General features: G+C 41.3%; 1 long non-coding RNA gene across 1 annotated transcript in view; it reads right to left on the bottom strand.

Annotated features, from left to right (window-relative positions):
- Positions 1-4,414: 4,414 nt before the first annotated feature.
- The window catches only part of LOC119261752, a 49,087-nt gene continuing 35,778 nt past the window's right edge, over positions 4,415-17,723 (bottom strand). Inside the window, exons 2-3 of the long non-coding RNA XR_005129173.1 lie at positions 5,766-5,877; positions 4,415-4,496 (exon numbers count right to left, since the gene is read on the bottom strand). This is a non-coding gene — a long non-coding RNA (uncharacterized LOC119261752). The remainder of the gene's footprint in view (positions 4,497-5,765; positions 5,878-17,723) is intronic.

Raw genomic sequence — 17,723 nt, forward strand, 5'->3', positions numbered from 1 at the left:
GTTCTTGCAGCAAAAGGGGACAAACTCCCTCTTAACACCCTTGGTTTCAGAAGAAATGCTGGATGAGCAAGTGTCTACAAACTTTTGGACATATGGGACCAGTTCCCCAACCCAGGTTACGGCTAACCCTAGACTCAGAAGGCTTTCCAGTGTTGATTTAGCGCTGGAATTGAAATTTAATCCAAAACTAGGTTTAATCCATGTCCAGAGAACTGGCACATAGTGTATTTGCTCATTGTTTATATTATCTCACACTCAGTTTCATGTTCATCAGATTCAGCAAGTGCCTTTCTTGATATGAAGAGCAGATTTTGTCTAAATAATGTTTTGACAGTTTTCTTTTCCATAGTTTAGTTAAAAGCACACACTGAAGCAATTTTGGCCCAAAGGTGGTTTAGGTGCCCAAGCCACCAAGGACCCAAGGGTGAAAAGTTTGAGTGGTAACATCACATCAAGGGCATAAAATGCACAGAGAAATTTAACTGGTATTTTAATTAATTGTATCTTTTAGTTATTTGGTACGGACCAATCGGGAGGCAGCTGTCTAAGAATGCATCATTTTAAGGCAGCATTTGCATGGTCCCGAGACAAAAGCTACTCCATTCAGAAGGCAGCTTGAGTCAGCTGTTTTCTAAGGAGCCTGATTTTGACCAAATCTGAAGGCAGCATTGCATGTATCCTTATCAGAGAATGGAATCCCATAACTGTTCACCAGCTGAGAGCTCGCTATAGTTTGATAAACATGGCAGAAGGAGTTTACAAAAGTTAGATCATGTGATCATGTGACTCTCCTTACTTCACCATCCACTACTGAACATTCATTCCTAAGCTCCACCTCAACTCTGAATTCACGCACCTGTTTCTCATCTCTAGTCATTAGCTAGTTGGTATACACCAATCGGTCACCACCTCCTTGTTTCTACGCTCATTGTCCATTTTATCGGCTCCACAGACTGTAGTCCATCTGTTTCTCTGATACTTTGTTAGACCCCTTTTACTCTGTTCTACAGTGGTGGGTCATTCTCAGCACTGCAGTAAACAGACATGGTGGTGGTGTGTTAGAGTGTGTTGTGCTTGTACGAGTGGATCAGACACAGCAGTGCTGCTGGAGTTTTTAAACACCTCAGTGTCACTGCTGGACTGAGAATAGTCCACCAAGCATAATATCCAGGAAGGACTAGAGGATGACCAACACAAACTGTGCAGCAGCAGATGAGCTGTCGTCTCTGACTTTACATCTACAAGGTGGACCGACAAGGTAGGAGTGGACAGTGAGTGGACACATTGCTTAAAACTCCAGCAGCACTGCTGTGTCTGATCCACTCAGACCAGTGAAACACACACTAACACACCACCACCACGTCAGTGTTACTGCAGTGCTGAGAATGATCCACCACTCAAACAGTACCTGCTCTGTGAGGGTCCATGGGGGTCCTGACCACTGAAGAACAGGGTAACAGAGTATCAGAGAAACAGATGGACTACAGTCTGTAACTGTAGAACTACAGAGTGCAGCTATACAGTAAGTGGAGCTGATAAACTGGACAATGAACGAAGAAACAAGGAGGTGGTCATGATGTTCTGTCTGGTTGTTATGGATGTTATGGACTAGCACATGAAGTATTGCCAAGCTTTTCCATGTTTGCCCTCATCGTTTTTGTTTGCTGTGATTATTCTGATCTCTTGGTTTTTGAACCTGGTTACCGGTAATTGGTCTCACTCTATTGACTTCCCTTTGGTCGCGGTTATTGAGCAATGATCTCAATGATCCCAGTGAGAGGAACAAAACGCATTGTGAAGAAGGGTTGAGATACTGGTTTCTGTTCTGCAGTGGTGAAACGGTGATTTTCAGTTTTATATTTACAACTTGGGCGCGTCTGACCTGGTCAGATCACTTTCATCTGTTGCATTTTTCTTGCACGGCTCAGAAGTTTCCATGAGATTGGGAGGTTTCGTCATTTCAGCAATGAAGCCATACTGAGCCATACATCCTCTGCCCTCAACGTCGCCGCCCGATAAAAGAAAGAGAGAAAAAAGCCTTCATGTAGATTTTTCATCATTTCACATCTTTGACCTTTCACTGCTGCCCTCAATCTTCACGGAAATGAAGTTTTCTCTTTCATGAAAAAGCCTCCTCGCTTCTCTGTGCTGGTGTGTCTGTTTCCACTGAAAGACTTTGAGAAGCTTTGTTCTCTTTTATTAATTCTATTTATTCTATCCTCCTTTTTACAGACATTATTGTAGATGCACAGCATAGTGTGCATTGTAATGCATTTATTAAAATGTATCAAGGCAATATCTGCTAATTACCAGACTCATCCCAGCGGTCATCGGGCAGAAATGACCAGACTCTATATTACTAATTTATTGAATATTAACTGAGGTGAATTTTCTATTTAGTACTCATGATTCTTTCTACTTAGCACTTTGATTTATGTATTATACATCATAATCCTGTGCACATTATTCATTAATATTGTGGTGTCAGTCTAGAATAAGATACAAGAAACATTGTGCTTTAAAGGCGAATGCTCTTTTATTGAACAGGCATTCAGTACTGCTGAAATGGCCCATAGCACATAGGTCAATTCTAGCGACACACTTTTCACCTGTAGGCACTAATACTGCACTAACTACTACACAGCCTAGCACAGAATAGCACAAACAACACATGCGCACATAATTGAGCTAACAACAGCAACTTTTTTACAATAAAAAACGCTGCACCTCCCAAGAGCCCCCCCACATGGCTGGTCTGCATGACCATGCCTCCCCCTGCAGAGCCATAGTTTCCTCATTCAAGCCGGTGGCATCCAACATATGCGACAACACTTGATTTGTTTTTTTCTTAGAGTTTTAGGCTAATCAACATTTTAACATCATTTATGTAGGTTTCCAATAAATTTGCATTGGGGTGATGTTATATTTTAAGCTTTAGGCTAAAATGAACTTTTGTTTGAATGCAAATAAAGACTTACAGGGTAAATATTACACGAACTACAGCCTATGTGGCTTGGGTAAACTAAAGGGGTATGTAGACATATAGCTCAATTAACTTACAGGGGCTTTACCTTAAGTAGGCTTAAACTGAGCATGACATTAAGTTTAAGGCTAAAACAAACTTTAGTTTTTTAATGGAGTCCTGCTGAAAAAATCCACAGAAACCATTAAGCATTTATTTTGATTTCTGATGGTTTAATGTGTTTTGGCTTAATCGGTTACCAATGGTTAATTCATATATTGGCAATTACATCCCTTCCTGAATGGTAATATCCATAGCAACACATACAAGCAGCACAGACAGTAGCTGTTTACTTATAAACGAGGATAACGGCCGACTGGTTGAAATATGAATAGGAACGCTTGTAACGCTCAACTTTCCTATGAGGACTTTGTTTACATGGCTCTATTATGCTGTCCTACTGCACATGCGTTCCACCGGCCTGAAACTGCTGGAGTGAAACTGCGGGTGTAAATCTGTGGCTCTGCAGCTCTGCAGTCAGACCCTTGTCCAGAAAAGCGAGCTAGTAGCTGGACGCTACAATAGGAAGACATATTGCTACTGTTTTTCTAAGGAAATCTGATGGGAATCAGTCTTATACGTATTGGGGAACCAGCTCTATATTAACGCCTGTGGTTTTGAATTAAGGCCATCATCATGAACAAATGCAGGTGATCCCTGGGTGTCCACATACTTTTGACCAAATTGTGCATTAAAGGCCACACTTTATTTATTTAATTTTCAGTCAAAACAGCCATTAAATACACAGAAACCCCCATTTCTAATACATCATAAACGATTTCAATGTTTAGTGTGTCCCTTCTTCACCTTTATTACGGCTTCCATTCTTTTCAGGCCACATTCAGTGAATGGCGTGGTCTGGACACTGGACGGTCAGTCCACAGCGAGGGCTTCTTGGCAGCTACACATCCTTTCACACCCATAGTGCTGAGTCGTCTTCTCACAGTGGAAGGATGGACAGAAACACCGTGGACGTTTTCAGATCTGAAGCAGCTTGATTTTCTCCTCTGTTTATCTGAAGGGGACAGTTTTGGTGTCTACCAGGTCTCGCATGGTTGTTAGGAGTCCCAATGTCCCAATTTTTAAACTCCAGTTTTGGAAACTTATTGTCCTTTTTCCTCTTCCTTATACAGCTGCATTATCTTACATCGAGTTTTCTCCGAAATACCTCCTTCAGCACTCCTTTCACTTTTTCATCACCGTATTTATATTCAGTTTCATAGAAAACTATATATTGAGATCATCTCTTAAAGAAAAAATGTACTATTGATATTTTCACGCAAGGATTCGTTCTGAAAATAAACTTCAGGATTGGAAATGTTGATTCACTCCTCCGCTTTTTCTCTATTGCTGTGTTGGATGCTCTAAATTGTGCATATCCTGTCTAATAGGCTGGTGGGGAATTAATCAGCAAAAACCTAATACAGCATTTCCAGGACGACATGGAAGGTCTCAGCATCTTTTCATCATCATCCTGGAAATACAGAAACCTCTGTTATCCTTAATGCTCTTATTACTCCATCTCACAACTGATGCCTCTCTGACTCCTTTGAAAGTAACACTTCTCTAAAACTTTAAAATCGTTATGTCAAGTGGCTCCGCGAGCCAGATACTTGAGTGAGTACTAAGTGAGTACTTAATGAGTACTTATGTGCTTAATGAATTCAAGTGAATCCCACTAAATTGACTGAGTACAATCTAATAAAATGGACCGATTATTTTTATGCTACCTAAAATAAATTGCTAGATTGACTTAAAAATGATATGTCAAGTGGTTCCACATAATTGTGCTCAGTAGTTTTTAAGAGGCTCAGCTGAGCAACATAGTAGGAAACGAACATTAAGTTAAACAACATTAAGATATTAAGACCTACATATTTCTATTAGGTATTAATGTGCTACTGAGCTGTCCTAGAATTAAGGTCAGAAGTAAGTGGGGGCAGTCGTGGGCTGGAGGTTAGTGCCGACAGTCCATGACTGAGGTGTCCTTGAGCAAGACACCTAACCCCCCTTATTGCTCCCCGGGCTGGATTGGGCCGCTCACTGCCCCCTAGTGTGTGTGTCTATTCACTAGTGTGTATGTGGTGTTTCACTTCACGGATGGGTTAAATGCAGAGGTGGAATTTCCCCGTTTGTGGGATTAATAAAGTATCACTTAACTTAAGATGGTAACTTGCACTCACAGCCAACAACAATAAGGCAGTTAACTGTGAACTAGAATGGAAGGATGAGTAAAGCAAGTACACAATATGCAAATAGATGATTCCAGGAGCCAATATATGTTCAGGAGTATATGTTGAGTTTTACTCAGCAAGAATATACTGACATAACAAAAATTCTGCTGTTGTCGGAAGAAAACTCTGAATCTCCAAGATAGTAACTTTACAGGAAAGGGAGAAAACCTACTTTTACTGTAGGTCAATAGAACCAGACTTTTTTCATTTTGGGCCATTTCTTTTAGTCCATTTATCATGAAATTTTCATAGAAAGTAAAGGACAACAGGCATATTTGAATTCTGTCAAAAACTGAAAATGTAAAAAATAGAAATACAAGGTTTTCTTCTAAAAACAGCGATATGCATAAGTGAAATTTAAGCTTTCAGTACTTTTTAAAAGGGTAGTTTGTAAGACTTTTAGTTTAAAACATTCCAAAATTGACTAAAATTATCAACAGAATGTGAAAAGTCTTGTTATTATGCCAACACCCATTGTACCATTTTGCAGAGATATTTATTGAAAATACCAGCTAGCCCTGTCCCATGCTGTCTTGTAACTCCAATTTGCATCTCAATAGTAGTGATAATGAGTCCCGGTAGTCCAACATGAGCGGATGAAGAAATGGCACTGCCCAGTCCCTAGAAGCAAAACAATAGTTAACATTGGTGTTGCTCTTCACAGCTGGAACAGATCTAGGTGAGTAAAGGGATGAAATTTGATGCTAAACTCGCAAAATTTCTTCTAGACTGGTAAATAAATAGGGGAGTGAAGATGGAGAAGGAGGGATTGTGTGAACTATGAATGCATCATCTTGCATATTGCTCTTTTAAACTTATAAGCAAATAAGAATTAATAATGCAGTTCCTAACCCTTACCTCTTCATATATGAAGTGATGCTATAACAAAGGTTAACCACACGTTGCTTGGTTAACTGCATACTACATATATGTTTTTCCTGGTGTAGCCATAGTGTAACCAGGGGCTGTATTCATGCTTGACTTGCGTTGAACTGCCCCATGTGGGTGTGGAAGGAGGGTGGGAAAGGTGTTTGTCATTTCCTTAAATAAAAAAAAAATCCTCTTTTTTTTTTTTTACAGAAAGCTGATTTTTTTATGTCTATCTGCTTTAAGTTTGATCAATATGTTCTCTGCCTTAAAACAACCCTTCTTTAACCAAACCATATGGCTAAAAAGTGAGTTTCAAGTCAGTATCATGTATAGTGGTGGGTTTAGTCTCTTGGTGACATGGGATTTCACATTAAAATCAAAGTTTGACAGTGAATAAAAGTATGAAAATTTCTTAAAAACAAGTTGAAATGGACACTGTTCTGATCCAGTTTTTCGTGGAGGATTATGTGAAAGCAAGAATTTTGCCTTTAAATCATATGATACAATAAACCTTCTGGGATACCATAGCAACCACCTGGGATACCACAGCAAGGATAAGCAATACTTTAGCAGCCCCCTGGGATTTTGCAGTGACTTTTTTCAAGCCAACTTAAAGAACTTTCTCTTTCTAGTCTATTGTTTTCATGATAGCTTCATCAGTATAAGGCTAACTTTACATTTGAGCCAGGCGTTTTGAGCATGTGTAGGACTCAGTAATGAAACATCATTCAATTTTAATTTAAAAAATATCTTAATAGTATAAAATAAATAAACAAATAAAAAAAAACAATGTATTGTTAGGACCTGTCTAGGGTAGGTCGCAACATAAAAGTGTCTCCCGAAACGTCCCATTACCAACCCACCAGACCAATCGCACTCAAACACATATTACTAGTCTCATGAGTTTTGTCATGGATTGCGGAAGCTTAAGCTTCAGGAGCGGTCTCCAAAAAGACCAAAGAAAAATGTACCTCCCCAACCCATGTAAAAGCATAACCCAACTCCCTCAACAAAAACAAAGACAAACCCCCAAAGAAAACAAGACTACACACCCTACAGCTTCCAATCTAGAAGTCTGAGAAAGGCTTCACACACCACCACAGAGGACAGTATAACACACAACAATAGACTAGCAACTACATAAAGAGATGGACCAACTACTCCATGTTTAGAACTCTTGGCCTGGCTGGTCAGACGGCAACATCAAGAGAAGAAGGAGGAGCCCCGAGGAAGCCGTTCACCAGGCTTACATGCTCTTGCCCTGATCTCAGCACAGCCAATCAGCGGACGCCACTGCACTGCCATCAGCAGCAACACCTGAAGGTTATTATAGACAGGCGAGCAAGAAGCTGAAGAAAGCCAGAGCTTCCGCAAAAAAGAAGAGATAAAAAGACAATTGTGCTTAAAAGGATGAGGGATATGAACTAACACTTCAACAGACTCACTCTGATCTTACTGTAACTTCAATCTAGCAAATCTATACTCAAATAAACGGATATACTCTATCCATACCTTGTATACTCTGGAATATATGTCAATATTGTGCCCAGCATACCATTCAGACTCACTAATTGCACATATGGAACTGTTTGACTGTACATTTCACAGGCTTTATTTCATAACCTATATTATTCTTACAAAAGCGATACACTGAAAATGGTGCAATACTGGTGTATACTTAGCGTCGAATGTGTAGATGTATTTTTATACACTTATTATTTTTGTATTTAAGTACTAATAATACGGATCAGTTTAACCTTGAACCCGTCACTCAACTGACTTACATGGCTAGAATTTTCTCAGGAGTGAAATAGAACTATGCCTTTCTTAATCCATCATATATTATCCGTGTGATATCAGTGTGCATGTGTTTGCTGGTTCAGTGGCATTTAATCATGTTGCTTAGCGCCTTTCTCACAAAGACTGATGTGTAGAATTTAATGCAAGGCCAAACCGCAGTAAAATGAGGTCAAGCTTCATTTCAGCCTCAAATGAAATGCCAGGTCACACCATTCATCTTTTCATTCTTTTCTTTCAAAGATGCTTTTCTTTTTTTCTGGAAGGTTGTTGGTCCGGGAGACGTGATGCATATGCGCGGCCCGTCTTATCGATGCTAGTCAGTCAGCCTGGCTGCTTTTCAAGGTAGACTGGCTTTGTTAGATTTAGGGACGTAATTCATTCATCATGGTATAGACAGAAGGCTCCGGAGAAGGCCAAGCTTCTTCCTCAGGTGTGGCCGCTGTCCTTCAGGGTGTGTGATCATGACTTTGGGTGCGTGTGCTGTTTCCAGCGAGCCCAGACGCTCTGCCTCAGCTATCACTGTCAGGAAAGCTGTTAGTGGGAGGGCTTGAGCTGTGATGAATGCATTGTGTAGGTGGCAACAGCAGTTTTTGTAGTTTACCCTCCAATTTCCACCGTTTAAATGCCTCCAATTGGGTTTCTTTGTTGGAGAAGCCAAAGGAAGACCACCTGATTTAGTACTCCAACATCGTAGGTCCTTGTAGAGTGGTAAGTGTAGCCTGTTGATGCACAGTACATGTGTAGCCATTCTCTAGCCCTTCGGCACTAGTCAGTGTCTGACCACAGAGCCTATCTTGGCTGGTCAACCTTTGAGTGACACTACTGTGCTGAGAATAGTCCACCACTAAAATAGTATCTGGTCAGCGGTGGTCCTGTGGTTGGAAACTGACCAATGATGAATGGAGTAGAGGACTTGCATGGCAGCAAATACATTTCTCTATGTAATCACCCTGTAAGGGCAGTGGAGCTCATGAAGTGATCAGTGAGTATACATACAAGGCAGGTGTTTCTAATAAAGTGGCCAGTGAGTGGAAGTACAAGGCAGGTGTTTCTGATAAAGTGGCCAGTGAGTGAACACACAAAGTAGCTGTTTCTAATAAAGTGGCCAGTGAGTGAACACACAAGGTAGCTGTTTCTAATAAAGTGGCCAGTGAGTGGAAGTACAAGGCAGGTGTTTCTGATAAAGTGGCCAGTGAGTGGAAGTACAAGGCAGGTGTTTCTAATATAGTGGCCAGTGAGTGGAAGTACAAGGCAGGTGTTTCTGATAAAGTGGCCAGAGAGTGAACACACAAAGTAGCTGTTTCTAATAAAGTGGCCAGTGAGTGAACACACAAGGTAGCTGTTTCTAATAAAGTGGCCAGTGAGTGGAAATACAAGGCAGGTGTTTCTGATAAAGTGGCCAGTGAGTGGAAGTACAAGGCAGGTGTTTCTAATATAGTGGCCAGTGAGTGGAAGTACAAGGCAGGTGTTTCTGATAAAGTGGCCAGAGAGTGAACACACAACGTAGCTGTTTCTAATGAAGTGGCCAGTGAGTGGAAGTACAAGGCAGGTGTTTCTAATAAAGTGGCCAGTGAGTGGAAGTACAAGGCAGGTGTTTCTAATAAAGTGGCCAGTGAGTGGAAGTACAAGGCAGGTGTTTCTGATAAAGTGGCCAGAGAGTGAACACACAACGTAGCTGTTTCTAATGAAGTGGCCAGTGAGTGGAAGTACAAGGCAGGTGTTTCTAATAAAGTGGCCAGTGAGTGGAAGTACAAGGCAGGTGTTTCTAATAAAGTGGCCAGTGAGTGGAAGAACAAGGCAGGTGTTTCTGATAAAGTGGCCAGTGAGTGAACACACAAGGTAGCTGTTTCTAATAAAGTGGCCAGTGAGTGGAAGTACAAGGCAGGTGTTTCTGATAAAGTGGCCAGTGAGTGGAAGTACAAGGCAGGTGTTTCTGATAAAGTGGCCAGTGAGTGAACACACAAGGTAGCTGTTTCTAATAAAGTGGCCAGAGAGTGAACACACAACGTAGCTGTTTCTAATAAAGTGGCCAGTGAGTGGAAGTACAAAGCAGGTGTTTCTAATAAAGTGGCCAGATGAGAAGATGCACAAGGTAGGCATTTCTAATAAAATGGCCAGTGAGAGAACATGCATACAAGGGCTATGTAAGATTTGGCCACCTCATTTACTCATGATTGTCATTCATTCTTTGTCCTTGTCCACAACTGTCCATCCTTCTTTGTGTCTCCCAACAGAAAAAAAAAACCTTTCATTTGCCCGTCTTTGGTGCTTTGGTGTGACACATACAACATTAGCGCTGAACAGCATCTCTTTCATTTATTCATTTACCACCCCCCCTCCAAAATATTGCCTGTTGGGAAAACACAAGATGTAACTCTGCCTTTTTTTTGTAATTTCTCTGCTGTGGACGGCTTATGACTTAAAGATCCAGTGGTTATGTTGTCAGACAAAATAAATAATGAAATAAAAAGCAGCAGAAACAGCATTGCTGCGCAGGGGATATTACTTTCAAATTGATTTTATGCAGTGTAGACTCTAATGCATAATGAAAACAAGCACAGCCAGTTCAGCCTGGTGGCTTCTCTAAATGCAAGAAAGCACTCCGCTTTTCATTCAGCTGGGTCCTGCTCGTTTCAATTGAGTTCAAAGACGGTGCTGTGGTTAAATTACAGTCATTTCACAAAGGAGAAATTGCAGTAACTGGATTGAAACCTCTGTATAAATTCTCGGGTACTCTTCTGCAAGATACATTTAGAGAAAAGTTAGCTGTCACATACATGGATAGCCACAGGCAGAGCAGCATAACTGCACAGACCATATGGTTTGTTCCACATTTGCAGTGACACATTGTTTGTAGCCATTTATCTTTTATTTTTTTCCTTCAAGATGAATCACAGGCAAGAAATAGAAGATCAGAAATGTAATAACGGCAGCAATTCTAATCCTTTCAGAGTCAAATAAAAGCCGGTGTGTGTATGTGTGGCGCTGGTTATTGAACTGTAAATCAGCCGTTAAGGCTCATCAGAGTGCGTCTGACTGACTGACTGATGCGTCATTAGCGGCTCGACGCTTAAAGCCTGTGAAAATTGTGATGCAGAAACAAATAATAGGGTGAGATTAATTAGCATGATTGTATGAATTTAATTATATATGTGTTGTATCCACATCCACACATGTGAAATGAAAGATCATTGCTGCTGACTGAAATGACAAGTGACCCATCAGATTAGCCAAGTTAGTCCACTGGCATAAGAAAAAGGAAAACGAGTTCAAAAAAAGATTCATAGGAAAATGTGACTCGTAAAAAGAGCTTGTAGACCACCAAAACTGTCCACTTCAGATAAACAGGAGCTAAAGCTTTCATCTCTGAGAGATGGAATAAGCTTCAGCTTCAGATTTCAAAGTGTTTTGTCCATCCCTCCACTTTAAGAAGACAGTGGTCTAAGGCTTTGTTCACACAGCAGGTAAAAGTGGCCCAAATCGGCTCTTTTACTTCATGTGACATAAATGTGTTTTCAATTCTCATTTGAGATATTTTCGTATCTTCTTCTTCTTTCGGCTGCTCCCTTTAGGGGTCGCCACAGCGGATCATCTGCCTCCATCTTGCCCTATCCACTGCCTCCTCTACTTTCACACCAACCATCTCCATGTCCACCTTCACTACATCCATAAACCTTCTCTGAGGTCTACCTCTTCTCCTTCTACCCGGCAGCTCCATCTCCAACATTCTTTGCCCAATATATCCACTATTCCTCCTCAACACACGTCCAAACCATCTCAACCTGACTTCTCTGGCTTTATCTCCAAACTGCCCCACCTTCACTGTCCCTCTGATGTGGTACTGAAATCTGATACTTATCCAATATGCAGCGATGCGACTCAGTCTGAAGAGCCAGATCAGAATTCATATGACTTTTAAGTCAATCCAGCTCATCATTTGTCATAATTTCATCCTGCTGAGACCTCAAACACTAAATTTTTCTGTACAAAAAATGAGAAGAGACTGATCCAAAACCCTCACTGTCTGAAGAGATTTCAAAAGAAATGGCTGCAGCATCAAAGAACAGTTAAAAGTCTTGAAGCAAAGTTTAAAGGATCCAAAAACAAGTGACCGCATGCTTTTTACGGTGAACTCGAACACATTCTGGGTGATGAGCCCAGCTGTCAATGAATGAACTTTCATGATGGCTCCTGTGATCCTGGTGAAAATGAAACAGAACCCTCCAGAAGCGACCGGCACTCGTTGGCAGTCGTGATTGTTTACCTCTGGATGAGCCATGCATTGTTCTTTTGCACATGTGGGTCAGTTTAGGAGCTGATCTGTTCAGACTGATGTTGCATATAAATCATATTTATAAGACACTGTGAACACCCAAACCAAAATATGGACGGGGTAAGTCAATCAAATTTGGGCTACTTTTACCTGCTGTGTGAATGCAGCCTAAAAGGACGAGTAGCTGTCAAGAAGCTGTTACTGTTCTGAGTTCTCGGAACAATAGGCTGACCACTCCAGAGTCCAGACCTCATCCTCACTGAATATGTTTGGGATTACATGGACCTTGAGAAGCAGAAAGTGCAACCAACTTCTGAGACTGAACTTCAGAGGTTGTGGAAAAAAATCGGAAAGTGAGTCTCCCAAAAAGAATGGAAGCTGTAATAAAAGGTAAAGAATGGACACACTTAATTATATTTAGTTATTGAAGCTTTTGTGTGTTTTGTTAAATATATGTTTTCTTTTTGATGTTAAAAAATGAATACCTCGTACTTAATAGCTGATTGGAAATTAATAAATTAAGCGTCTCTGATTTTTGCACAGAACTACACTATATTTCAAAAAGTATTCACTCATCCATCTAAATCATTGAATTCAGGTGTTCCAATCACTTCCATGGCCACAGGTATATGAAACCATGGACGAGTCTGTTTGGCGGCTGCCAGGAGACGGTACTTGTCTGACTGCATTGTGCCAAGTGTAAAGTTTGGTGGAGGGGGGATTATGGTGGGGTTGTTTTTCAGGAGTTGCGCTCGGCAAAGGGTGGTCCAACATCATATTAAACCCTATGGATTAAGAATGGGATCTCACTCAAGTTCATATGCGAGTGAAGGCAGATGAGCAAATATGTTTGGAAGCAGTGAATATTTACATCCAGAATGCAAAGTTTCTTCTGAAATCTAGGGAATACGCCCGCCCCCCCCCTTTTCTTAGGAAAGCTTTACACTAGGTGTTGGAACATAGCTATGAGGAGTTGACTGCATTCAGACACAGAGCATTAGTGAGGTCAGATATGGATGTTGGACGATCAGTTTTGAATCACTCCAACAAAGGTATTGGATGGATGGAGCTCCATCGTTACAGAGAAACAAGACTCCAGGTTTCAGATGTGCTGGGAGCGTGAGCAAAACAAACATGTGGACCCTCTGGGGGTCCTGATTTTGAGGGCTGGTTGAAGAACCATTGTTGTAGTTGACTCTTGGGCATGGTGATCATAGGCTCTTGCGAGCCTGCTCCAGAGTATCTCGTTCTTTTTGCCCATGCTTTCCTATGGAGACTGAACACCTGTGTCATCAAGATGTCCACCTTAGAGCAGCTGAATTCAGTCATTAGGTGGGGTTTCTGGATTCTTATTTACATATAGGGTACTCTGGATGAAGTACTCAGGGGTGGCACGGTGGGTAGTGCTGTCGCCTCACAGCAAGCAGGGCCTGGGTTCGATTCCCTGGCTGGGTGACCAGGGTCCTCTCTGTGTGGAGTTTGCATGTTCTCCCCGTGTCTGCGTGGGTTTCCTCCCACAGTCCAAAGACATGAAGTCAGGCCAATTGGATATGCTAAATTGCCCCTGTGTGTGAGTGACTGTCTGTGTCTGTCTGTCTGCCCTGTGATGGACTGGCGACCTGTCCAGGGTGTATCCTGCCTTCCGCGCGAAGACCGCTGGGATAGGCTCCAGCACCCCCCCGCGACCCTGACAGAGAAGCGGCTTGGAAAATGGAGGGATGAGGTACTCAGTATTATCAGACTCATCCACATACTTTTGCATAAAAAAATGTTTACTAGTTTGCAGAATCAAGGTTAGGCTGTTGTTTTTTTGCCTCTATAAAAGGTGTTTAAAATAGATTTCGGTCATCAGAATGTTTAGTACACTGGCCACCTAGGGCAAGATCAGATGTCAGATAGAGCCAGCAGAGAGGCCAGAGGAGACCAAGTTAGCCAAAGAGAGCGAGAGAGTGACTTACACTCGACTGTGAGTGTGCTCGCCACAGGCCATGGAAAGAAAAATGCTATGGCTATATTAAGATCTATTGGTCCATGTGCTGGACATTGCCTTACTAATTGGAGGTCAGTGCTGATGATGTAATGGCCGATTGTCTGGCGCTTGTGGGAATGTTGGGCAGAGCTATTTTCCCATGTAGATGATAATTATCAGAGACAGAGCGTGTTGTTACTGTCCTTTCATAATATGACCATACATAATATGACCATACAGATACTGTGTCAATGCCTGTGTGTTTTAGCCGAGAATGAAGGTTCAGATGAGCTAACAAAACATTCTTTATTATCAATAAATTCACAATAAACAATTCTGCCAAGCAATGCAGTTCGTTAAAAGTAGGATGCAGTTGCCAAGTAACACAATGGACCAAGATTACTACAGCACAGTGTTTTACAATAACATATACATTGGAGAATAATTAGGGCAGATTAAGTCTCTCCAAACGGTATTATGTTTTATATATATATATATAATAACTATTACTATTAATTACATTTTGTGAGTCTTTAGAGGTACTGGCAACAAATCAATTTAATCCAATGAGAAAAAAAAAAAAAAAAAAAAACCCAATATGCTACTGACCAAGTTGTAGGACAGACTATCTTTTGGCTATTTTCACTCGCCAGAATATTTAGGACGCTGTTGACACCGTGTGTGTGAGAAATGTTGAGCTGCTAGAGAGCAATTGGGGTGAAGGCAGAAGGCTGAAGACGTCCTACTGTGAAAGCAATTCCCTTAAAACAAAGATGGGCCAAGATACAGTATGCACAAATAAATGTTGCCTGTCCTGCAATGAAGATTTAAAAAAAAAAAAGTTTGTATGAATTATATATCTCGAACATTGTGTTTGGTGGAGAATATTTGTTTACTGGAGAATGCAAACTCAATCAAATCAATCAATCAATCAAATCAATCAATCATTCTCCATCAAACAGCAAAAATTAACCAGAAACATGATTCTCCAACCAAAAAAATATCCTTCAGCAAATATCACTGTTCACACCAACACCTTCCATCAAAAGCCAAAATTCAACATATCTGGTTTTAAAGGGGTGGTTGGAAATCTAATTGGCCACTCTAGATGCCACCCAAACATTTCTGCCACATCACTGACTTTCACCTTGCTGAGGTGGGGGGGTATTTGTGTTTTGAAGAGGAGAATTATTTTCTACCAACTATCAAACCCCCACCTCCTCACATATTCTGGTTGTGAAACTTTCCTCTGTTCCACTTTTACCCTCAAAGCAGCATTATGCCAGGATTAGTATTTTTGCTCTTGGGCTCCACCTACAGTTGTACATCATGCATGCATATGGATGCTATAGATTACACTCGCACTTTGAATTGTTTCTACGTCTAAAGAATTAAAATTGAGATTGTAATCTGTAGCTTGCATATCCTTGTGTGACTTGTTTGAACACAAAGGGGAGTCGGATTCTGCCCAGGAGTCAGAATTCGGCACAACACTTGGAAAGACTGCATCAGAAGATAAAAACCTTATTGACTTACAAGGTAAAGTAACATGACAGGATTTTATTACATGAGGCTGAAAACTTTCAAAGTTTATTTAATGCGAGACTGACCAAACTTTTTGGTGTGACCTGAAACAGGACTGAAGTTAGATGACTTGGCATCCAGAAAAAAGTACAATACTCTGTGAGACAGTGATGACGAAGATAAGGTTACAGCCTCTGTTGCAATCTTTCATAAATAACATTGGCTGGAATATACACAATGCTGTCAAGTTTTTGTTGATTTCCCTCTAGGTGTGAAACAGATCACTACAGCGAACATGACTTATGGTTGTTGGTGTGTGACATGGTGCTGTAATAATTACAAAAGTTCTCACAAGAAGTTTTGTGCCCGCTCCTCCAAAGTTACATAGCACCATAGCAGGCTCTAAGTAACTTCATTCATTAGAGGCCAAGATTTGAACCATGGCAGCCTCAAAGTGGCAATGACAGAGACTCCATGCTCACTATAAAGGCAGCATACCATCAAAATGATTTTAAAGCTGTTATTTTAAGAAAATACTTACATAAACGTTGCTTTAAATGGGCAGCGAGTTGGAGCAGGCACTACGTAACTTCGGAGATGTAACGAGTCTAACAGAATCAGATGCTCGCAGATATAAAAATCAAAGGAGCTTTTACTGATATAAACACAACGCAATCTCAATGTCACAGAACAGGCATGGGTCAAACCAATCAGGCAGAAGATAAACGATATCACACACATACCACCAGGCGAACAGTCCAAAAAGGAAAAAGCAAAAACGAGGTCCAAACACAGGCAAGAGTCAAAATTCCAAAAAGCAGTAAACCAGATAAACAATCCAAATGGCAGAGCAAAAAAGGGCAAAGTCAGAAAACAGTCAGTGGTCCTACACAGGACCAAGAGTCAGCATAAACACTTAGTAGATCACAGGATGGATTCAACACCTCACAGCATTGTAGTCTAAAGCCCGGGCTCTTATACTAAACTACATCAGTCACATGGTCAACACCACAGGTGTCTCACATCAGTAATACAGTGAACGAGATCGCTGATAGGTGCGCCGAGTCATGTGAGGAGTCATGTGATCCCCCATAGGATTCTGGGAACTAGAGTTCATATTCAACGAGGCACTCACAGGATGCGTGACAGGAGAGGAGTTACACTTATTAGAGGCCAAGATTGCCACAAGATTGGCAATGACAGAGACTAGATTCTTCCTATTGTAAGTCATTATATCATCAAAAGGATTTTAATTAAGTGACACCTTTTAATCCCACAAACGGGGAAATTTCACCTCTGCATTTAACTCATCCATGAAGTGAAACATCACATACACACACCAGGGGGCAGTGAGCACACTTGCCCAGAGCAGTGGGCAGCCCTATCCACAGCACCCAGGGAGCAATTGGGGGTTAGGTGTCTTGCTCAAGGACACCTCAGGCATAGACAGGGGATTAAACCGGCAACCTTCCGGTCACAGGGCCAGTTCCCGAACCTCCAGCCCACGACTGCCCTGCTGTTATTTTAAAGCCGTTATTTTAAGGTAAAACAGTTTCATCATGTTGCCTTAAGTGGAGAGTGAAACAGCTGTTGCCAATCAGCTGGGGTGAACATTCTAGAGACTCCCCACAATCTAACACACACATACAGCACACATACCCAGCATTTAGGTGTGTTTGTGTTGGAGAATGTTTAATCGATGTGTTCTAGCTTTACATATTACAGATGATTTAGCTGATCAGGTAAGTCTTCTTTGTGCTAAGTCTGATGTGCTGGTTTTGGGACAAAGAATCAAAGATATGCAGAGCACTTGTTTCCCACAACTGGGAGTGAGAACTGCAGCGAAATGCTTAAGTGTGGTAATGACTTCTTCAAGCATTTGTTTGGACAACGTCGAACAAAAAGACAACGACTGGTAGGTTCTTTGTGGCCTATCATTACAGACACGGTTGAAATAGCATTTGTAAATGATTTGCGGTGGGATTTGTTCAGGGATTTACCGAATCTTGAATGCGGCGATCTTCTGCTGGC

The sequence above is a fragment of the Pygocentrus nattereri genome, chromosome 20, assembly GCF_015220715.1.
Source record: "Pygocentrus nattereri isolate fPygNat1 chromosome 20, fPygNat1.pri, whole genome shotgun sequence".
NCBI lineage: Eukaryota > Metazoa > Chordata > Actinopteri > Characiformes > Serrasalmidae > Pygocentrus > Pygocentrus nattereri.